Source organism: Budorcas taxicolor, chromosome 15 (assembly GCF_023091745.1).
Source record: "Budorcas taxicolor isolate Tak-1 chromosome 15, Takin1.1, whole genome shotgun sequence".
NCBI lineage: Eukaryota > Metazoa > Chordata > Mammalia > Artiodactyla > Bovidae > Budorcas > Budorcas taxicolor.
Window position 1 is genome coordinate 38,842,570 of NC_068924.1, and position 21,682 is coordinate 38,864,251.

At 48.1% G+C, this 21,682-nt stretch overlaps 1 protein-coding gene across 2 annotated transcripts in view; it reads right to left on the reverse strand.

Annotated features, from left to right (window-relative positions):
* Nucleotides 1-21,296, reverse strand: part of BMAL1 (basic helix-loop-helix ARNT like 1) — a 108,857-nt gene extending 87,561 nt beyond the window's left edge. For both annotated transcript variants that reach the window (XM_052653275.1, XM_052653274.1), the window contains exon 1: nucleotides 21,211-21,296. The gene's annotated coding sequence lies outside the window, so the exon portion shown is untranslated. The remainder of the gene's footprint in view (nucleotides 1-21,210) is intronic.
* Between the last annotated feature and the right edge of the window lie 386 nt (nucleotides 21,297-21,682).

The window sequence follows — 21,682 nt, forward strand, 5'->3', positions numbered from 1 at the left end:
CCTGGCATGTAAGGTCTCCCTCATGGAGCCCAAAGCACCTACCTGACCAGGCCTCCTAAGGCACCCACCCCCTCCCCAGGCTAAGCAGGGGCTCGTTCCTTATGCCACCTTCAGAAGGCATGCACCCCTCGCCACCCTAAGGCCCCTAAGCGCCAACTCAAGGTTTCTGTCATTTTTTTCTTCCAACCACATTGATCTCCACTGAAAGAACGCAACCCTCTGGGGTCTAAGTAGCCAAAGAGCCAGGCTCTCAAATATGGAACATGCAGCTCATCCTGACACCGTCATCCAAAGGGCTATGCACAGGGGGGCCTTCTCTCCCCAAATCCACTTGAAATACGCCAACAGAGAGTCCGTCATTTAAGCAGTTGTCAAATTATCCCTTGACCCTCACCTTGGGAACGGATACGAACGTTAGGCAGTGATGCTGGAGCCAGGACAGCTGGTAAGGATCCTGGCATATTCAAGAGCATCCCACTTGCAGTAAGCACTTCCTGGGCTCCCATTCTGTGCCAAATGGCAGGCAAAGGGCACAAAGACACAAATTCAGACACACCAGTCATTGCAGAAATTCAAAGTCAAACAAGGAAAGGAGTGAGATAAGCCTCACTAATGCAGCATGACAAAAACCACCCAGAGAGAGAAGGCACAGAGGGAAGAAAAGCAAGGAAGAGAGGCAGCAAGGATTCAGTTCAGCCGAGAAAGGGGTGGGGAAGGGCTCAGAGAAAGCCGAATGTGAGCTGGTCCCTGAGGGGTACTCAACAAGAAACACAACAGCCGTCCCCACGTACTGGGCGCTGACTGTAAGCTGAGCACTGCGCCAGACACTTCACTTGCTCTGTCGCAAACTTATCCATTCATTCATTATGGACCGGACTACCTGTCAGGCTCGAATTTAGGCACTTCAGATAAATACAAAATAAACACAATTTGTGGCCCTCAGAACCTAGATCCTGTTGAAAACCGGCAGACAATAAACCAGATAAGTAAAATATATTACATGTTAGATGGTGTAAGAACTAAGAGGAAAAATAAAGCAAAAAAGGGAAAAGGGAAACATGGGGGTGGGGCAGGACACTGGGTGGTACAACTTTACACAGAGTGACATTAGAGAAAAGACCTGGAGAAGCTGAATGAACAGCCATAGGGGTATCTGGGGAAGAGCATTCAGGGCACAGGGGCGCTCACTGGCAAGAGCTTGGACAGGAAGCACATTTGGTGTGTCTGAAGAACAGCAAGGGCTCCAACGTGCCTGGAGAGAAGCGAGAGGGGGCAGACAGGGTCGACGCGGACAGCTGCACATGTTGTGCACTGCACAACTCAAGAAGGCACAACTCACATGCACCACGGTGCGCCATGCAGAACCCAGTCTGCTCAAATCCTCACCAGGCCCTGGGGTGGGAGATGAGGTGAGAGAAGTACCAGGAAGCCCTGTGGGCCAGGAGAAGTCTTTTCCTCTGAGTGAGATAGGAAGCCGCTGTCAAGAGGGTTCTGAGCCTGAGGCATGACCTGAGCTGATCTCGTCTTCGTGGGATCATGGGCCAAGAGCACAGTCAGGAGGCAGGCTGGAAGCAGGAGACCGCTTGGGAGGCTACTTGTAATAATCACACTCAACTATGTATCTCACATCCTCACAATCCCATGAGGCCAGTGCAATGCTCACTCTTTCACAGATGAAGAGATTAAGCTCCGGAGAGATCTAGTCACTAGCCCAAGGTTCTGGCCTAGGCAGTGGCAGACTGGCCAGGAGTGGGAAGTCGGGGATGTGAACATTCCAGGGGGAGTGAACAGCATCAGCCATGGAACAGGAGACTGGCAGGGCTGGCATACTTGGGGAAGGACAGGCTCATGGTCCGGGGAGGGTTGAGGCAGGGCTGGCACATGGGGGCAAATAGCCAGGGCAGCTAGTGAGGCCTGTCTGTGCCCTGGCCACTCCCACATGGCTGCCTACCAGCAGTATCCAAGCCAGCACCACTGCCTGAACCAGAACCACCACCTCCCAACCCATCTCCCTCTCCATGACGGCATCCCTACCTAGTCTACAGGCCATCAGAAGAGTCCGTGAACAACAGAGATTAGATACTAGCTGCTTGCTCTCTCAGCACTCCAGCGGCTTCCCATTGTGCCAGGCGACCAGCAGACTCTCAGCTGATGTCGAGTGAAGGGATGACTCCCTCATCCCTGAAGCCTCATCCAGGCCTGGCCCTGGCAGGTGGAGGACCCCTTCCTCCTCCCTCTTCAGCAGGTGTGGCTAGTGAGACCCTATTAATTCATCAACATGCAAGAGGAGATGGCAGCCATTCAGACCACCTGGGGGCAGCTTTGAGATTCAACTTTTTAAAATAATATTGCTTACTTCAGAGCAAACTGGAGTCACTTTACCACGCTGTGGCCAAGGAGAACGAGGTCTGCAGATATGCCCAGGCTGGAAAGACTGTAAGAGGTGCCTTGTCCCTGAGTCCCCAGGGCTCTGGACAACATTCTTCGTGTGGATGATGTCTAAGAGTTGTGTAAGCAGGACAGAACGGCATGCACTAGGCAGGTAGTGAAAGGCTTTCCTCCCCGAGACTGTGAATTCAAGGGGTGGAGCCAATGACTGTATTCCTTCCTGGAGGCCTAATACAGTGGATCCAACGCTATCTCAGAAACTAGGGAAAACTATGAAGGTGAAGGTGAAGGTGAAGTCGCTCAGTCGTGTCCAACTCTTTGCAGCCCCGTGGATGGTAACCCACTAGGCGAAGCTAAGGCTTAAACAAAACTTTACAAAATGTGAGCCAGCCAGGCCTCCTGAGGCTCAACTCTGCAAAGCCCTTTGTGATGAGTAGAAGGAGATACATAAACATACACACATGCATGTATGTAGGTCTATTTTTAAAGGGATGGTAACAACACCAAAAGAATGAGAATAGTAACAAGCTCTCCCCCACCCACCCACCCAGGAGAACTGAATTTAGCAACAAAGAGCCTCCCAAGGAGGCCCTGGTAGGAGTGTTAGCTGAGCACTGCATGAATGACTTGTTTCTCTGGTTAAACGGCACCACTGTGGGTGGGAGAGGGCGGGGGGTGCCCTGGAAGCCCAGTGAGTCCCCAGACCCCTTCAGAAGGCAGATAACCTCCTGGTTTTCTGTACTGCATCAAACAGGTATGAGAAAACCTTCAAAGGCTTTGTTCTTTGTGCAGGAAGATGGGAGAAGTAGGGTCAGAAAAGCAGTCCTAACGTCTGTAGAGGAACGAGGCTGAGTCTCCACGGGGGTGAGGGACCTGTGTGTCCCGGTTTTCAAAAGACGGGACACAAAGAGCAGGACGAATGGCTGAGTCCTACCCTCACAGAGAAATCAAATATAAAAGACAACTCAACAACGATGTTCAGGGAAACTGCTTTCACTTGCCCAACTCCAAGCATTTCTGGGCAGTCTAAAACCAAGCGTGTAGTGAGGCAGAAAGATCCCGCGAGAGTTGGTCATCAAGAGTTTCAGAAAGGGCAACAACGGCTCAGTGAATTCTTCCAAATACATGCAAAGGTCAGACTCAGCCATTAGCAAAAGGACTGGGGGGTGCTGGATGACGGGGAAACCCAATGAAGTTAACTGAAACCAGTTTCCTGGAGGTAAGAGCCCAATGTTCCACTGAAGGGACAACGAGAAGCTGGTCCTCATTCAAAGTTGAGAATTATGGAGAAAATGTAAGCTTGTCTTTAGACAAAAGTTCAGGCATGCATAAATCTAGGCTCCTGTGTGCAAACTGGCTCATCACTGTTCAGAAAGGATGGACATGCACTTGGGTAATCCAGACATAGGAAAGGGGAGGGGCAAAAGAGCCAGCCCCTAGTTCATGCCTTCAACTTTTGCTTCCTCCACCTGTGGACTCTGGCTGGCCCAGGCTGACAGAATGGGAGAAGCAGCTCAGAGGTCTCAGTCATCTCCTCCTTCTGCACCAGTAAGAACTGAGGATGCAGAAAGAGGCAGGCCTTGGAAGCCTCCCAACACCGGACCTTCCTGCTCTACTACAAATGGGGGCACCTCTGGGGCTGTTCTTACAATCTGTAATTATCTTTGTCACTTATTTCTCTGTCAACTGTTTCTCCCACCCAAATGAAAGCTTCAGGGACCAGAGGCCAGGTCTGCCTTGCTCATCATTGTGCCCCCAGCCAGCCATCTAGAGCAGTGGCTACCACATTGCAGGACCATAGCCGAATGCACGGCTTGGGGACTGCCTGGCTTCAAACACCAAGCACTCATCTCGAAGAGCTGCGGCTGAACCTGTCCTGCCAGGAGTGGGCTAAGTGCTGGATGGATCACTGAGTGCCTCCCTCAAAGCTCTCAGCTAGCTCAAGGCCCCCACTGTGCCCTGGCCGTCCCTACTCATCCTCCCCACTGCACTCCAGGAGCACAGCTCAGACCATGCACCTGAGCCACAAGGAGAAAGAGGAAGCCGCTACAGGGAAACGGGTAACGATCACTCTTTGAAAATGTTGGTGGAAAGAAGCCACAACCAAATCTACAAAGTCATGAGCAGATGGAGGGGACACTAGAAACGGAAGGGTCCTGAGAGAACACAGGACAGGGTTGCTCAGTTCCAGAGTAATAGCCTCAGAGGTACCTGAGGCACACAGGAGTACAGGGCAGGAAAAAAAAAAAAAAAAACCAGTCACACAGCGAATGGGAAACCTGCAAAATTCATCTCCTTTGGTGACTATAATAAAGGCCAGCTAATTCAAGGAAGAGCATTACTCAGGACATCTTGCCTAACACATTATAAACACTTAGCTTTGTATGTTAATTTCCAGAAGGAAAACATCCTCTCTATAACAAGTTCCTAAATGCCTCAGTCAGAAAATAAGCTGGATAGGTCTGCGTTAATTTGATTTGGCTGGAGAGTATTAATTTATGGGACTAATTTTTAACTGGCCCTTTATGACTATAAAAGTAATACACGCTCATTGTTGAAAAATAGGAAACTGCAGAGAAGATGATAAGAATAAAAATTACCTCTAATTCCACAAGGTGAGAGCCACTGTTAACACTCTGGTGTGTTTCCATCCTTCTATGAATGAAACTGTAACACAGTTGAGGGCAAACTGTGAATACAATTTCAATTCCTGGCTTTTGCCAGTAAAGTTCATTAAAAATACTTCATTGGGTTCCAAGAAAGAAGTCCACCCTCAGTGAATATACAAATTAAAAACACAATGAATAAAAGTTATTCATTTGTAAAGTTAAAAAAAAAAGCAAAACTGATTATTTCATTGAGTCCCCATTTCCTTACTAGTAAAGGAAAAAAAAAATCACAATTATTAAGATTAAAATGGCCCAAAAGATAGAAACATTAAATTCACCTTTATATCCTCTTACCTACACCATATTTTCAAGAAATGGTTTTTTAAAGCCACACATTTTTTCAAATCAACGGAAGAATTTTATAACTGGATCTTGTTATTATGAAGCAAAAAGTCAAGTTTTAGTGGTGTTGGTAAAGTTTGATCTTCCAAACTGCAGGTGAATGAAACCATTTAAAAATAATCAGTTCACATTCATGGACCGTGACATCCAAATGAAAGTCTTATCTCCAGTTTTGCTATATTCTGTGACCTAAACTGTGGAGTAAACAAATCACCCTGCAAAGGACATACTATGTGTCATACGCTTCCCAGTTGGGAGCTGTCCTACTGTCTGCCTGCATCCTGGTAAGGTACCTGGTTTTACATGTAGGTCCAAGGTCTTGGCCAGTGGAGAGTAGAAGAAATGTTCCACCTAGCAGAGAAGACCGTCCAAGCTCAGGAGCTCTGTAGCACAACACAATTTTTCCCACCTCTCATACTAGTTCACACCTCACTGAACAAATGTGTCCATGCCAGGCACTGGGCTGGATGCTAGGGACACAAAGGTCAATAACACAGACGCTGTGCCTGCTGCCATGGCGCTGCAGTCTGCGGCACTTCCGCATCCATCATCCTCACACTAAGCCTGGGAGACAGAAAGGTCACCACCACTGTTCCCATATTCTAGACGGATAAACTGAACATTCACTGGATTATTTTATCCCAGGTTATGGCATGGAAGAGGTGGACTCAAATCCCAGGGTTTCTGACTCCTCATCCAGGGCTCTTTCTGCTGGTGAATTTCTTTACTGTCAACTGAAGTCTTCTAAATTACTTATATTCCCTCCAGCACCTGGGTTCTACCTGGCTGCCCAGTGTCTGAGCAATGTGTTCCCCTGATCATTAAATGGCTGTGTGTATCCTGGTTTCCGGGAGTCTTCTTAGATTCTGACTCTGGGCTCGGGTACCTTTCCAGCTTTCCTGGTACGAGCTGCAGACCCCACTCACTCCTTCCCACAGTGTAGCACACTGCTAGCCTCCTCCATTGTTCAGTCTCCTTTCCACCCGAAAAGTAGATTTTGCTGTACTCCTGAGAGCTTTCTCAGCTTCCTTTGCAGGTAAATGTAGCCATTTGACTAAGTTCTGGCCACTGGGATAAAAGAATGTGTGACTTCCAGGTCTTGCCCTCCTTGATCCTTTTCCCCTGGGAGATGGCACAAAGCGAGGCTTCCACCTTCAGCCACCAAGCGGAAGGCACGTGCTGAAGGCAGTGGGACGGGACCACTATCTACTCTAAACTGGCACGTGAGAAAGAAGCCAGCTTCCACCCAAATTCAGCCAACATGCCTGTGGGTCTCCCTAAGACAGGAATGTGCTCTGTGTCCTGATCGATACATAAAGCTTGAGTGAAATCAGTTCTGCATTCTCTTGGCAAAGCCCTTTGTCTCTGATGAAATACCTTAAAGGGGATGTTCAAAACTGTGTGGGTAAGTATTGTATTCAGGTTTATTTCATGGAAAACCTTTCAAAAATGAAATTACTTCAAATGAAATTACCTCAAAGATGACTTATGTTCAGGTCACAGGAAAATCGAGAGGGCCCAGAAAAACAAACCTGCCTCCTGTAGTAACAGGAGGGGAGAGAACTCTCAGTGATAACACAACCAGTCCTCTCTCCTAAAACAGTTCACTCCATTCCTAGAAAAGGCACGGAGAGCTGAAATCACGTGAATCAAGACTCATTTCTCCATGGAAACAATGTGATAATGAGAGCGTGTGTTCCCAACCAAGAACTCGATGGTCAACTTTGTAAAGAAATTACGTAAACTCCATGTTTCATCATCTCTTAAAGCCTTGGGACTTCTAAAGCTAGAAGAGCTGATGGTCCAATAATACACCACAGAAGATCTATGTGTGCTCCGTACCATTGAAAGTAGGTGCAAATCAATTAAACCAAACACAACAACCAATCACATGACTGTCTACTTATTAGGATTCAGTAACAGCAGAGTGTGCAACGCAACATATCTCACCCTGATGATTCCTGCTGGCCTCTGAATACAGTAAATCAGAACATTTGAGAATGACTTCAACAGAGTAAGCGAAGAGGAGCTTGGGAAGAGAGAAGAAGTTGTCAGAGAAGTGGTGTTTAAGCCTGACTCTGCCACTGACTAGCTTCGGGACCCTGGACAGTAGTTTAAGTTCTTTATATATTTCTAGCGTGCAAAACGGGACTTTGTAACACCTGTCCTTGTAGGGTTGTGTCCTTGTAAGACAAGAAAACAGAGGTAAAAACTGCTTTGTAAATCACACACGAGTGGTGCGTGGCATTGTTATCAGGACCATGACTTCAGGATACGCTTTCATAAGGAGATCTTGACGAGCATCCACATGAAAATGGAGTAGGCTACCAACCACCCTGTCACTTTCTGAGAACCTGACCCAGAGCAACTGTTTCATCATTCTTCTCTTCCCCCAACACCCCCGCCCCGCCCCGCCCCGCTACCACCTCTTGCACTAGCCAGCACAGTTAGTCAATCCAGCGCATTCATCTTTGGCATCCTTTGCTCATAAGCCACAGGGCAGTCAGCAAGAGCTGCCAGATGCCAGCCATGGGCTGTGAAGGAGGGAGAGCCGTGGTGAGCCAAAGTCACTATCAACCAAAAATGCCTTCCAAAGACCTACTGTGCTGTCAGAAACCTCAAAACCAGATTCAGGAAGCATTTTAGGGTCCCAGGAAAAGGGAGGAAGAAGACTGCAGCAGGTAAGAGGGAGAGTGTTCTGGGTTTGAATCTTGGCTTTTCCACTCACTGGACCATCAGAGGCACTGGATCTCGGTCTCCCTAACTAGAAAGTGGGAATCCACTTGACAGGGCTATTGTGAGTATTAAATGAGAAAAGTCATGTGAGCTCTTAACGTAGTTCTCGGCAGATGGTAAATACTCAGAGGTTAAGTACTGCTATAATTATTATTATGAATAATAAATACATCATGCAATACTAACAAAAATTAAGACTCAGCAAATCTCCAATCCTTCATGTCAAGACTCTGCCACAAGCTTTGTAACCAAGTATTATCAGGGCAGCATACTGGCTCACCCACTAATTTTCCAAAGTAATCAAGGTTCTTCTGGATTTCTGCCTATGGCCCCAGGACAGGTGAAATATCTAAGAATGCCCAACTGGCCAGCTGGCTGGATCCTGACACTGGTTTTTCCAGTTCACAGCAGCCCATCACTAACCTGAGTGGTGTGCACAGAGGAGTATAGATTAACTAGCATGCCTGGCCTAACTTTTCTATCCATGCCCAGGCTGGTTCCCCTGTTTCTGAGGGTGAAATATACCACTATCTTTAAAATATGGCCCTACCCAGCAAAGTGAGGCTAGTCAGCACCCATCTGGTGGACAGCGCCGCATCCCTAAACACACCCTGGAGACTGGAGAACTTCTGTGCCCTTCAGGCTCTGCCTGAAAGGCTAGTACACCTTCACTATTAAAAACACAACTTCTGCTCCCTACAACCAGGGAGCAAGTTTACAGCTCTTATCTTACTCCAGCATTAGAACCACACTGTAAGGGGCTGGATAAGAATTTATACCTGTTCCACAGATAAGGATCAGCCACAGCTAGAGACATTAAGTTTCTGGCTTAGGCTATCCGGGGCTTCCCTGGTGGCTCAGGGGTAAAGAACCCGCCTGCCAATGCAGGAGATGCAGGTCTGATACCTGGGTCAGGGAGATCCCCTGGAGAAGGAAATGACAACTCTCAGCAGTATTCTTGCCTGGGAAATCCCACGGACAGAGGAGCCTGGAGAGGTATAGTCCATGGGGTCGCAAAAGAGTCGGACAAGACTTAGTGACTAAATAACAACAATCTGATGCTTAGGTGTTGGAAGCAGCCTAGAATGCAGGTTATCCCACTTCTAATCAGGGAACCTTCCTGGCAAATGTAGGTATTTGTTTTTAAACATCTGACTTCCATAATGGTGCTTTGCTTCTCGAGAAGTCATTAACCAAGGTGTCACAGTCACAATACACTGCAGATTCACATACTTGAAAGCCACTCACACAGGCAGATGTTCCCCACACTCTAAATTCTAAAGGGCAGCTGAAAACAGCCATGCCGATTAACATAATTGACAATTAATTCCCAGTTCTGGCTCCACTCAGCTGAATCTCTGTCTGGATTCAGCTAGTAGCCTCCTACCCTGTCTCTGCTGCAGTCAGTCCCTCTGCTCCAATCCAGCTGGAACACACACACTGGACTAACGTTTACGTGTCAGTTGCTTCAGTCGTGTCCGATGCTTTGTGACCCTATGGACTGTAGCCCACCAGGTGCTTCTGTCCATGGTATTCTCCAGGCAAGAATACTGGAGTGGGTTGCCATCTCCTCCTCCAGGGGATCTTCCCAACCCAGGGATCGAACCCATGTCTCTTACATCTCCTGCACTGGCAGGCGGGCTTTTTACCATAGCGCCACCCGAGAAGAATGATTCCACGTCACTAAAAACCATGACCATAATGAAACCACCTCCCTGGTTCTCTACCAGTCTCTGCCTCACTAGGTAAATGGTGACTTGCCATTGAAGGTTGCTGAGTTTCTTCTGCAAAATGAAGGAGTAGACTAGAGTCTTGTCCTTTACAGCTCGAGACTCTAAAACTCCCAACCAAACCCAAATCCTGCATCTGGAGGATGGTGGGAGTCAGCGGCTTCCACCGGTCAAGAGTCTCCACGGCCTAGTTTTTAATCCTGGATCCGCTGCTTCTTGGCTATGTGACCTTAGGACGGTTACTAGATCACTCTGTGCCTCAATTTCCTCATCTCTGAGATGATGCTAATAATAGTATCTCCTTCATGGGCTTTTGTAGGCATTAGATCAGATAATATATGTGAAGTACGAAGGACATCATAAGAACTCTCGATGTGTTAGTAATTATTATCGTCTGAAATTAAAAACCCTCCATTCCACCACAAGTCTGTGTCCCTGAATACAAACTGGTCATCCCTACCTCGATGCTTTTGATATGCTATGTTCCCACCTACCTACTCCCTGGAAACACCTGTGCTACGCTTTTCTGTGAATCTCAATTCTACACATCCTTAAAAGTCTGGATTTGATCACGTCCACGAAGTTTCCTCCCTACCACAGCAACTCAAAAAGAGCTTTCTTGTCTCTGAAATTCTGTAGCAATTACAGATCATCTAGGCCACTTTATTGGCATTGTATGTGGCCTTGGGTTATCCTCTATATGCAGATAAAACTGCAGGCTCCTTGGCCATAACTATTTCTGTTCTTCCTCTGAGTCTAGCATTGTGCCTGGTATATGGCCCTTCAGATATCTGTCAACTGAATAAAGAAATGCATAGTACTACACCCAGAGAAATACACAGGAAGTTTTCTTTAGTTGATGTGGCCCAGCTATTGATTTGCTGTACTTTGGAGCCAATTAAAGATAACATAAAGATGATTATCAGCAGGGCAGGGACAACCACGGCCAGGTAAGTCCTGATCATCAATAAAAGATACTGGTATCTGGCCACACTGAAGAATAAGAAAAATACAGATGGCAAAAGGAAAGGGAAATCTAACATCCAAGGTACCTCGCAAGACCAAGCACATGAGCCTATACTATCAGACAAGGTGGGAAAGCTGAGGTTTTCCCAAGCTGAACTCACTCAATCAGCAGCTATTTATCGAGTGGTTACTCTATGCAGACACTTTCTTAGAGGCTGGGGATACAGCAGAGAACAAAACAGACAAAATTCCTGCCAGTATTCCAGGATTCAAGGAGGAAAGCTGGGTATAACACTACCCTCTAGCTCCTAAGTGAAATCCACACAGAGCAATAACTTCTTGCACCAACTCCTCTTGCTATGCCTTCAAGCAAGGGAAAAAGAAAAAAATGGAACATACCATTCACAAGTAACCAAGCAGACGCAGCGCTCAAAGTGCACCGTCACTGCCAATGAGGCTCCCCTCATTCCAGAATCTACTGGGGAAGCCATCACATAGCACTCTGCACCCTAAGAGAGCTGAACTCTAAGCCTCTAATACCCTAGGTCCCAGCTGAGCCCTGAGACTAGCATTTGCTTAAATATCAAACTTCTCAAACAGCAAATGCCACTCTTGAGGCCAAAAACAAGACTTAGAGCTGGGAGAGGAGGAAGGGAGGGGTGGCAGGTGAAGAACTGGGTAGTTTTCGCCATGGTAAAACCTGAGGCTCTTCTCCTTCAGAGCAGAAACCTCTTCTATCATCTAAAGCCTTGAAAAAAAAAATTTTTTTTCTTCCAGCAAGATACTGAAAATAGCTTTGCATTTAACATTTAAAATTGTTTTTGATCCCACACTCCTTCAGCTCTGCTCTCTCCTGCAAACTCGTTCCATTCCCTAAGGGCACTTGTAAGACTATTTCAAAAGCAACAAACCAGAGTCACCATTTTTATCCCTAAGAGTTAAAAAGAAAAAACGATTTACATAATTATAGGGAAGATAAGTTGACCAGGAACACAGGAATCTTATCTGGACCGAAAGTTCTAGGACAGAATTTCTTTCAACTGGTCAAGAGAGATAGCAGATCAAAGTCAAGGTTCATACTGAAGGCATTAACTGTTGAGCACTACACATGGGAACTTACTGGGTTCCTCATTATTTTGTATTCCACCTGATTCTTCAGTAAGAAACTGGAGGTCGCTATTGGAGGGCAGGTGTGAACAATGTATGTATGTTTTCCTGTTACACTGAGAAAACAGGATTTTATAGCCAAGACCTGGCTATGGTTTTTCCTGAGGTTGTGTATGGATTTGAGAATTGGACTGTGAAGAAGGCTGAGTGCCGAAGAATTGATGCTTTTGGACTGTGGTGTTGGAGAAGACTCTTGAGAGTCCCTTGGACTGCAAGGAGATCCAACCAGTCCATTCTGAAGGAGATCAGTCCTGGGATTTCTTTGGAAGGAATGAAGCTAAAGCTGAAACTCCAGTACTTTGGCCACCTCATGAGAAGAGTTGACTCATTGGAAAAGACTCTGATGCTGGGAGGGATTGGGGGCAGGAGGAGAAGGGGACGACAGAGGATGAGATGGCTGGATGGCATCACCGACTCGATGGACATGAGTCTGGGTGAACTCCGGGAGTTGGTGATGGACAGGGAGGCCTGGCGTGCTGCGATTCATGGGGTTGCAAAGAGTCGGGCACGACCGAGTGACTGAATTGACTGACTGACTGACCTGAGAAATCAAAGTTCACTGAGGGCAACTTCACTCAGGAAGCCAGTTGTTGGGCCGAGACTGGAGCCCAGGTCTCTCCCAACTTCCAGCCCACAGTTTCCCATTTTTCACACCATTGTCTCATTTATAACACAAGAAATGAAATCCTAAAGGCACAAAAGTAAAAAAAAAAAAAAAAAAAAAAAATCCCTTTGATAAAGCTTTTCAGACTAGCAAAATTGCAGGAGAAGTGGCTGAGTTCAATAAGTCCCATGAATGCTAAGAGCGAATGATCTTTAATGTTATATAAATGGGGGTCTGGCTTTGGAAGACTTAATTAATGCTGATAATGCTTTAGCACTAAACAGTATAGTTTCAGTTATCATAGAATCAGCATTAAAAGGCTTTTATGGGCTTGCTTGGGAACTAAACCACCATTTAGTTCACTTTTTTCCACAGAAAAATTTATCCCGAGTTTCCATCAACTGCCTTATAAATGAACTTTTGGAACCAAACCTGTTTTTAAGATGGCTGTGCATGTAAAACAGAGTTCTGAAGTCTGAAGCTCTGCACTAGATGTAATTAAAACAGTTAACAGTGATAAATGCTAAGAGTATATTTATGAGAAAACTCATCAAACCCTTAATTTGTTTATATGCATGCAATATAATGTTTTATTAAAAGCCTCTGAACAGAATATGGTCAACTGCTATTTATACAATGTATAACCAAGGGCAAATGCTCCAATTGTGAATGCAAGTATTTACAGGGCCTTTTAGCACTGGGCTAAGGACTGTTGTGGTTGTTGTTTAGTTGATAAGTCGTGTCCAGCTCTTTGCTACCCCATGGGTTGTAGCCCACCAGGCTCTTCTGTCTATGGGATTCTCCAGGCAAAAATACTGGAGCAGGCTGCCATTTTCCTCCCCAGGGGATCTTTCCAACCCAGGGATCGAACCTGCGCCTCCTGCATTGGCAGGCGGATTCTTTACCACTGAACCACGAGGGAAGCCTGGACTGAGGATTAGAGGGAGGATAAAACATCTATCTTCAAGGAACTCATCATCCAGTTTCACTGGCCTGTACTTTCCTCAAAAACAATCAAGCTGCTTCTAATCTCAGGACCTTGGTACTGGTTGTTCCCTCTTTTTGAGATACTTTACCCATATCTTCCTTCAGCTGAGCTCTAACGTCACCTCTTCACCCAAGGACCCAGCTACAGCAACCTCCTTCATCATCACTGCTGTTTTACCCTCTGGGGTTGCTTACCCAGCGTCTATCACTACAAGGAGGTAACATGCTTAGGTATTTTCTATCTGTCTCCTCCCCCTAGGATTCTGTTTTGTTCACTGCTTTATCTTCTATGCCTAAAACATTACTACGCACATGGTAGGCATCCAAGAAACTTCATTGAATGAGTGAGTATAGGTGCAGGTGGGGAGGTAAGGACAAGGTAATTACTCATGAAACAACTAAAAAATGAGAGCACTGGCCATCCTGATTGAAACTGATATGATCAATATGCTAATTATGTAGTACCAATGCTTCTGAATGAATGGTTGGCAATCAAAAGTAAAAAAGAAAGAAAGAACAAAAGCAACAAATGTCATCAGAGGAGGCTTCACAAAGAAGAGAGTCAAGGCAGGCTGGGGTAGAGAGGAGAGGCCTCTCTAGTCAAGGGAGAATCCAAGAGCAGGAGAGAGTAGGGCACAGGGTGGCCTGGGCAGGGACAAGCAGAACTGCACTGGCAACCTGCTTGGCGCGGGAGTGGAGGGGGGGGTCTCGGGGGGGTGGCGCAGGGCTGGGGAGGGGGAGCACGGGCAGACTCTGCAGAGCCCGGAGAACCGGACACAGGGGTGTCGACCACGGGCCACTGGCAAGCAGGGCTGCTCTTGGGAGGCAAGGTTGGATACATCATGTGGGAGGAACTGAAGGAAACTGGGTAGAGCAGAAAATGTGTTAGAGGATGACCTTGATGGTCTGAACAGGAAGGAGACAAAAAGAGCCCCTCCCCTCTGCTTAGACATCAGAGAGATGCAAGTGAGCAAGGAGCACTCCCCCAGTTTAAAAAAAAAAAAAAAACAGACAACTTCCAGAGTATTTCCCAGTAGCATTCCATGGCAGATTTGGGTCAAGTTCCCAAACGTCCTGTCTATACTTGGAGCATTTAAGAAGAGGAACAGAGGTTCAAAATGATAACTCTGAGGGCAGGGCATGTCTTTCTATGCCTTTCATATCTGAGATTAATTACCTTCAGTAAGCCTGTGTTTACTGTCTTTTTATTCTTTGGGGAAAAAAGTAGTATTTAACTTCACTGTGCAGTATATATTTGAACATTATATAACACATTTTTATGTAACAGGTTCTTGACATAAAACAACATTTTCCTTACTATCTAAATGTATTCAGGGAACAACTGGCATTAAAGAAATCTATCTATATATACGTACACATTAAGGCTGTGGACATCTGTCTTTGGGGTAAGGCGCTGGGAAGAGGAGGGGAAGGTGAGAGACTTTACAAAAGTTCTCCCAGTGATGGCCACGTCAGGGGGCAGTGGTAATGAGTTCTGTTCATCTCTCACAAGCTGCCTGGGGAGGGGCTGACTGAACCACATGAGGCCCATGTCAGGGCAATGCCACAGGGAGGCAGGGGGGAAGCAGGAGACACACACCCGAACGTAAGGAGCATGCCCACAAGCCCCTGTGAGTGCCCCTCGGGCAATATCCAAATGTGCACCCCTTGTGCCCCCCTCAGAGGACTCCAGTCCTGTTTAGCAGGAGGCATGCACCACGCTTGTGAACAAGAAGTGAAGTGGAAAGTGAAAGTGTTAGTTGCTCTGTCATGTTTGACTCTTTACAGTCCCACAGACTGTGTAGCCTGTCGGGCTCTTCTGTCCATGGGATTTCCCAGGCAAGATTACTGCAGTGGGTTGCCATGCTCTCCTCTAGGGGATCTTCCCGAACCAGGGATCAAACCCAGGTCTCCTACCTTGCCAGCAGATTCTTTACCACCTGAGCCACAAAGAAAGCCCGTCAACAATAAGACCGGTTACCAATCACCGAGGGCCTGCTTGGCTCGACACTGATCAAATCCAGAGGTTCCTCCCAGCAGGCATCCACCGCCCCGTTTAGCGAGCAGACTCTGACCCTCCCCCTCCCCCTGCCACAAATCCAGCCGGGCCCCATCCCAGCTGGGCAGTTCACAAAACCACCTCACTTGTAAAATAAGGATAATCGCTCTACCTACCTCATGGGGTTATTATGAGGATTGAAGTTAATAAACATAAGGTGACTAACATATCTGCTGGCACTCAGAGAATGTTCAATAAACATTAGCTGCCCTTACCATCATTATTATTATTTCTATTTTGCAAATGAGGTAAATCAGACTCAAAGAAGCTAACTCATTTGCCCAGGTGACACATTTCAAACAGCAGTTGAACACATAAACACTTGTAAATGTTTTACTTAGCATATGTACAAAATCTAATGGGTAGAGTATTAACCAGAATATTAAATTAGATGGACCATCCATCCCCTTCTTTAACCAGGCTGGCTAAACATGAGTTTATCCTATTTAAAAGGACAGCATGTACTAATGTAAAAATCATTTCCCATCATATGCCAGTACTCCACGTTCTCCTGAAGCAAAGATGACTAAAGCTTATCCAATTTCGTCTCCCCAACTGTAGTTCCCCAACTCAATCCTTCCTTCCACTTGGACTTAATTACTCATGGCCACGTCCACTGGTGCCCCCGTTTCACTCCCTCATCTCATGCCCCACCTCTCCACAGGTAGACCTCCTTCCCTCCTGTGCGTAGTCCCTGAGTGCCTACCCCACCCCATCTCCTCCTCCTCCTCAAGATCATTCACTGGGATTGGACAAACATGTCCTGAAGCTCCCTGGGCCTCTAATTTGCGGAAACCAAGACTAATGCTCCAAAAGTGATTGGCCTGGAACCTGCAGGTAAGATATTCCCAGAGACAGCCCAACACGATATGGGGTGCAGCAGTACCTAAAATAATCAGCGCTAGCGAGATCAAGGGCTGGGGAGACACTGCTGCCCAGCAAGAGAGGAGGAAAAACACAATGAAGGATAGCTCCAGGAGGACTAAGCATTTGAGCTGGAGCTTAAAGAAGCCTAGGATTTGGACGAGGGAAGGCTGAGGCACAGAACAGGCCAAGGGCTGGTCCAGGGAGCCGACAGTCCCGTGCACACTGCCAGGCGGGCTGGGTATGGAAAAGGAAGAAGGAGCAGCAAACCTGACAGCTAATATCCGTGAATGCTCACTATGATTCATGAAGCGCTTTATGTATTTTTCATTCTTTAACTCATTGAATCCATACGGCACTCTGAGGTAAGGACTAGAAAGTGAAAGTGAAGTCTCAGTTGTGTCTGACTCTTTGTGACCCCATGGACTGCCAGGCTCCTCTGTCTGTGGGATTTTCCAGGCAGGAATACTGGAGTGGGTGACCATTTCCTTCTCCAGGGGAATCTTCCTGACCCAGGGGTTAAACCTGGGTCTCCAGCACTGCAGGCACACTCTCTACCAGCTGAGCCACCAGGGAAGCCCAAGGACTCGAGTAATTCCCATCTTATTGATGAGCACACCAAGACAGAGAGCAAAGCAACTTGACCACAAGTCGTAAAACCAGTAAGGATATAAAATCTGGCTCCGAAGTCTGCACTTTTAGCCACCCAACCAAAGTCCCTTTCAGGACAGCCTGTTGGTGAAGCAGTACAGCTATCCTGAGGATGAATGAGACCATGTGTGCAAGTTGTTTGCAACCTGTTACGCCAAGGCCACCGATGCTGGCAACAGGCTACAGTTAATATCCACGATGGATCTGCTAGCAGCTGAAGCAGGAGAGACACATCAGGACAAGAAACGGGACCCAAGCCAACAAAGACAGTGTGAAGAGCAGAGACCTGGACAGACACCTACCTTTATGGTGTGTAGGAAGAAAACCCAGAGGCTGAGGGAGAAGGGGATTTCAGGAGGGAAGAAAAGACAAGTGGGTAAAAGCTGCAAAAGGGCCAAGATCAACAACTGAGGACTAAGAATGGGCGCCTGGAATTCAAGACTTAAAAGTTTTTGGAGATATTTAAGAAGAAATAAGAAGGATGGTAGAGAAAGAAGCCAGAGGGCAGGAGCTGAGGATGGAGCAGATGAGAGAGTCGAGGGGGTAAATGTTCATAGCCCTGGGAGCGGCTGCTGGGCAGGGAGGGGAGAGAGAGGCAGAGGGACCCAGGAGCACAAGCGCACATATGTAAAAGCTGCCCGCTGCACAGCAGCCCACAGTAGGCCTGTTTCCTCCTCTTCCATCCTTCCCTCATCAGTCAAGACAAGGGCTTTTCTGGGGTTGGTGAGGAGGCTGAGAGAAAGAAGCACGAAGCAAATTCTAGTGGCAGCACCCTGGCAGTGCTGGGAAGGGAGTGCAGCAGGCACTGAGGGAGGGCTTTCCTGTGTACCTGGCATCTTACACATTATCATCTCCCCTGATCTTGGGACTCCAACGGGCAAGCACCTTCACTACACCACTGAGGCGGAGCCTGCGGTCAGGGGAGTCCAGCACTTGTCCAAGGACACACCATCCAACCCAAGTCCTAGGTCCTGCTACCAGAGACCAGGCTCCTGCCCAGAGGCTCCAAGAGGGAACAGGAAAGAAATTCACTTGCTTTTTCCAAACTAAGAGGCGAGGAGGAGAGATGAGGGAAAGAGACAAAACATTTTGAGCAGAAAGGAAGAGAGGCTGAGGGTGCTTAAGTCAGAGCAGGTCTTGTTTAGAGAGAGGAGGAGGAAAGCCAGGGTGGATGTTAGGAGTAAGTCTGAGTGTTATGATGAAGCGGCAATGAGGAGAGAAAAGACTGTGGAGAAGGGTGACATGCCTGCATTTCCAGGCTTTCAATTAAACCTCAAGGTTTAAAAAGAAAGTAAACAATTACTTCCCTTCGTTTGCTACCATGATGTTAATTCAAATCACTGCCTGTGATTGTAATATCATTTGGGGCAGAAAATGTTCCTTTAATATTTGACTTTCTCCAACTACCATGGGAGTCGACGACAGAATCACAAATAGAAGAAAACCCACAAAAGGAAGGCAGCCCTTATACCAAAGAGAGATGCTGAATATTTAGCTTTGACATATGCATATGCATTTTGTTAACGAGTCTTTCTACAGTGCCTGTCCCTTGTTTAGTATATATAAATGGCATATAGATCATTGGTATGAAGTGATAAATCTGAAAGTAGGGCCACTTCCTTTTCCTCTCTTTGGTAGGCAAACCTCTTCTGCAAATAGCTGACAAACTCCTGAATAGTCATCATTTTATAAATCATTTGAAATGGATTCTTTAAAACACCATCTGTTGATCTGTTTAAGTTTCCTATGAAAACAGGACGTCAGCTCAGATATTCTGGAGGTTCCAGCAGGTAAATACCAACCCGAATTCAGCCATATTAAATATTTAGAGAAGCACAGAACTTTAGAGCAGAAGGAACTGTTGAGATCACCTCGGTCTCCTGTCTTACTTTCCATCTGAGGCAAGTAGAACCCAGAAGGGTTCTGTGACTTGCTCCAAGCGGCACAGCCGTGAAAACCCAAGTCTGGGCTGGAACCAGGAGATTCTAACTCTCAGGCTAGCACTCTTCCACCACCCCTGCTCTTTTCTCTCTCCCTCTTTCTAAACCTTAGGGATTGGAATAAGGTATACATTTAACTATAGTTTTAACCTATTTATATTATTCACCAGCTACATCTACAATCAAAACAAAAAATACGTCTACAGATTCAGCTTTAGATATACAGGCAATTTCAAACCCTGCCCGGGAAATTTTAAAGCCTTCCAAGTATGTTCAACAAAGTGTTTTAAAGACTTAGCAATAAAGTGAACTCAGTAATAGATCATGGAGTGAAAGACTGAACTTTGTATTAAGAAAACATTTTGGAGTTTCATTGATATGGAAATCGAAATTAACAGCAGTGATTTTTTTTTTTCTTTTTTTAAGTCTTGCAAGCACGGAGAGCATGAGATTATTCAAAACTGCTCTGGAGCAGCAAAGATTATTTTAAGCTCATGATTCAACCAGCACATTAATTAAAAACTCTACCAACCCAAATCGACAGATCCTGATATCAATGGGACAAGAAGAATTAAAATAATAGTTGTCACATAAAAATAGATTAAAAGAGGGAACAGCGGCGGATGTCAGAAGGGCAATGACAAGCAAGCGTTGTGGGAAACTAGATGCAGCTAATGGGCAGCTTTTATGGATTTTTTTTTTAAAAAACGAAGATCCTAGAAATACACGTACAGTCAAGAAATGCTTCTTTGAATCTTGTTTCTGGAAGCTAAGTGATAAAACTTGGCTAATAATTCCTTGCCGACGAGTAGCTATGCAAGCAGGGAGAGGAGACCACAACCGCGGAAAGAGACAAAACAGGGCTAGGTGATCGGAAGGGGCCGAAGCAGGGGAGGGAACAGGGCATTGAGAAACGTGAGGTGAGGGGGCACAGCCTGTTACTCCACCGGCCAGCACCAACTTAACAACAGACGCCTATGGCCAGTAGTGCCTTTCCTTTCCCTGCGTCTGCCCTCGGCTCTGCAGCCGGCTCCCACGACCCCTCGGGGTGACTGACTTGATCCCCACAAGGTCGGCATTAATTTCTATTCTTCCACTTATTCCTCCGAGCAAACGAGAGCTCTCTCGGCTGTCAACGCCCGACAATCTCGAGCGGGAAGCTTTTTCTTTGACATCTGTCAAATCCGGTGCTAAAGCCAGCCTCGCTGCGCCCTCCGCGGGTCTCCAGGACTCCAGGGCGGCCGGCGGGCCCACACCTGGGCACCGGGTGACATTCCGCCTGTCGTGGAGCACCTGCTCGCAGACCCACGGGGATCCTCCCCGGACTGCCCAGGACCCAGACGGCGCAGGCCGGACCGAAGTTCGCATGCTGGGGTCGGCCGCATCCCCGGGCCGGGAATACCAGGTGCAGCCCCAGCACCCGTGAAAGGGTCAAAGGGGTAGGGGGTGGCTCGGACTCCCCAAGCCCGGTGGAGACGCCCTCCCCGCCCCCACCCAGCCCTGCAGGCTCCCGAAAGGAAAGTAGAGGGAAGAGGGAGGAAGGGCAGAAGCCGCATCTCTAACCCAACGCCCTTGGAGTGCAGCCGTCAAGGATGGTCCCCTCGGGGGTCCCTGAACCTTCCGGGGATACATCCTAGGACTAGCCCTCAGCCGGGTCACTGATCCCAAAGGGTGGAGCTGTCCCTTTAAGAGGAAGCTGGCTGCTCCTGCCACCACCACCACCACCGCCCCCCCAACCCCAACCCCGCCACTTCAGGTAGCTATGCCCGCGGAGGGGAGATGGGTATTTCCGCGGACTCTTTCCCGGTCCCTTTAAGGGTGCCTGCGGCACCTCTGCCCGTTCTAGTCCGCAGCGCCAGCCCCCGCGAGGGAGGATGGGGGCGGACGAGCGCGGCGCCTTTAAGGGGCGCAGCCTCCCCGCGGCCCGGGTGGGGGCAGGGAGCGGGCACGGGCCCTTTAAGGCCGGCAGCGGGCACGTCGGGCAGGGCTCCCCGGCGGCCGGGCTGCGCCCCGGGCGGCGGCGGGGGCTTTGAGCCTGCCAGGGTGCTAACGGCCCCGACGGGGTGCCCGCGGCCGCACCGCTGGCTGCGGCCAGCCCGACACTCACCGTGGCTCGCCGGGAGCGCCCGCGCCCGCGCCCCCACTCGGATCCCGCGGCGGCGGCGGCGGTGAGTCCGGCGCGGGTAAACAGGCACCTCCGTCCCTGACCTACTTTCTGCCTTCCCTAAATGTCGCACCACTAACCTACTTTCCGACCAATCCGCTCCCCGCCGGCCCAGGCCCGGCCCCCCGCCCACCAATCGCTGTGCCCAACCCCCCTTCCCCGCCCACCAATGGAGGAGTCGCGGAGCCCGGATACCTGCCTCTTCCCTCCAGCCAATCCTAGAGCCCGAAGAGAGCCGGTCTCGGCGGCCACCCCCGGCCAATCCGCGCGCGGCTCGGCGGCCTAATAGCCAGTTGTGTGGCAGCAAGAGAGGCCGCTGGCCAATGGCGAGGCGGCGAGGGCCGGTTTACCTGCTACTTTCCCGCCACCAATCGCTTGGCGCACAGAAGCACACGCCCCAAGGAGAGGACCAATC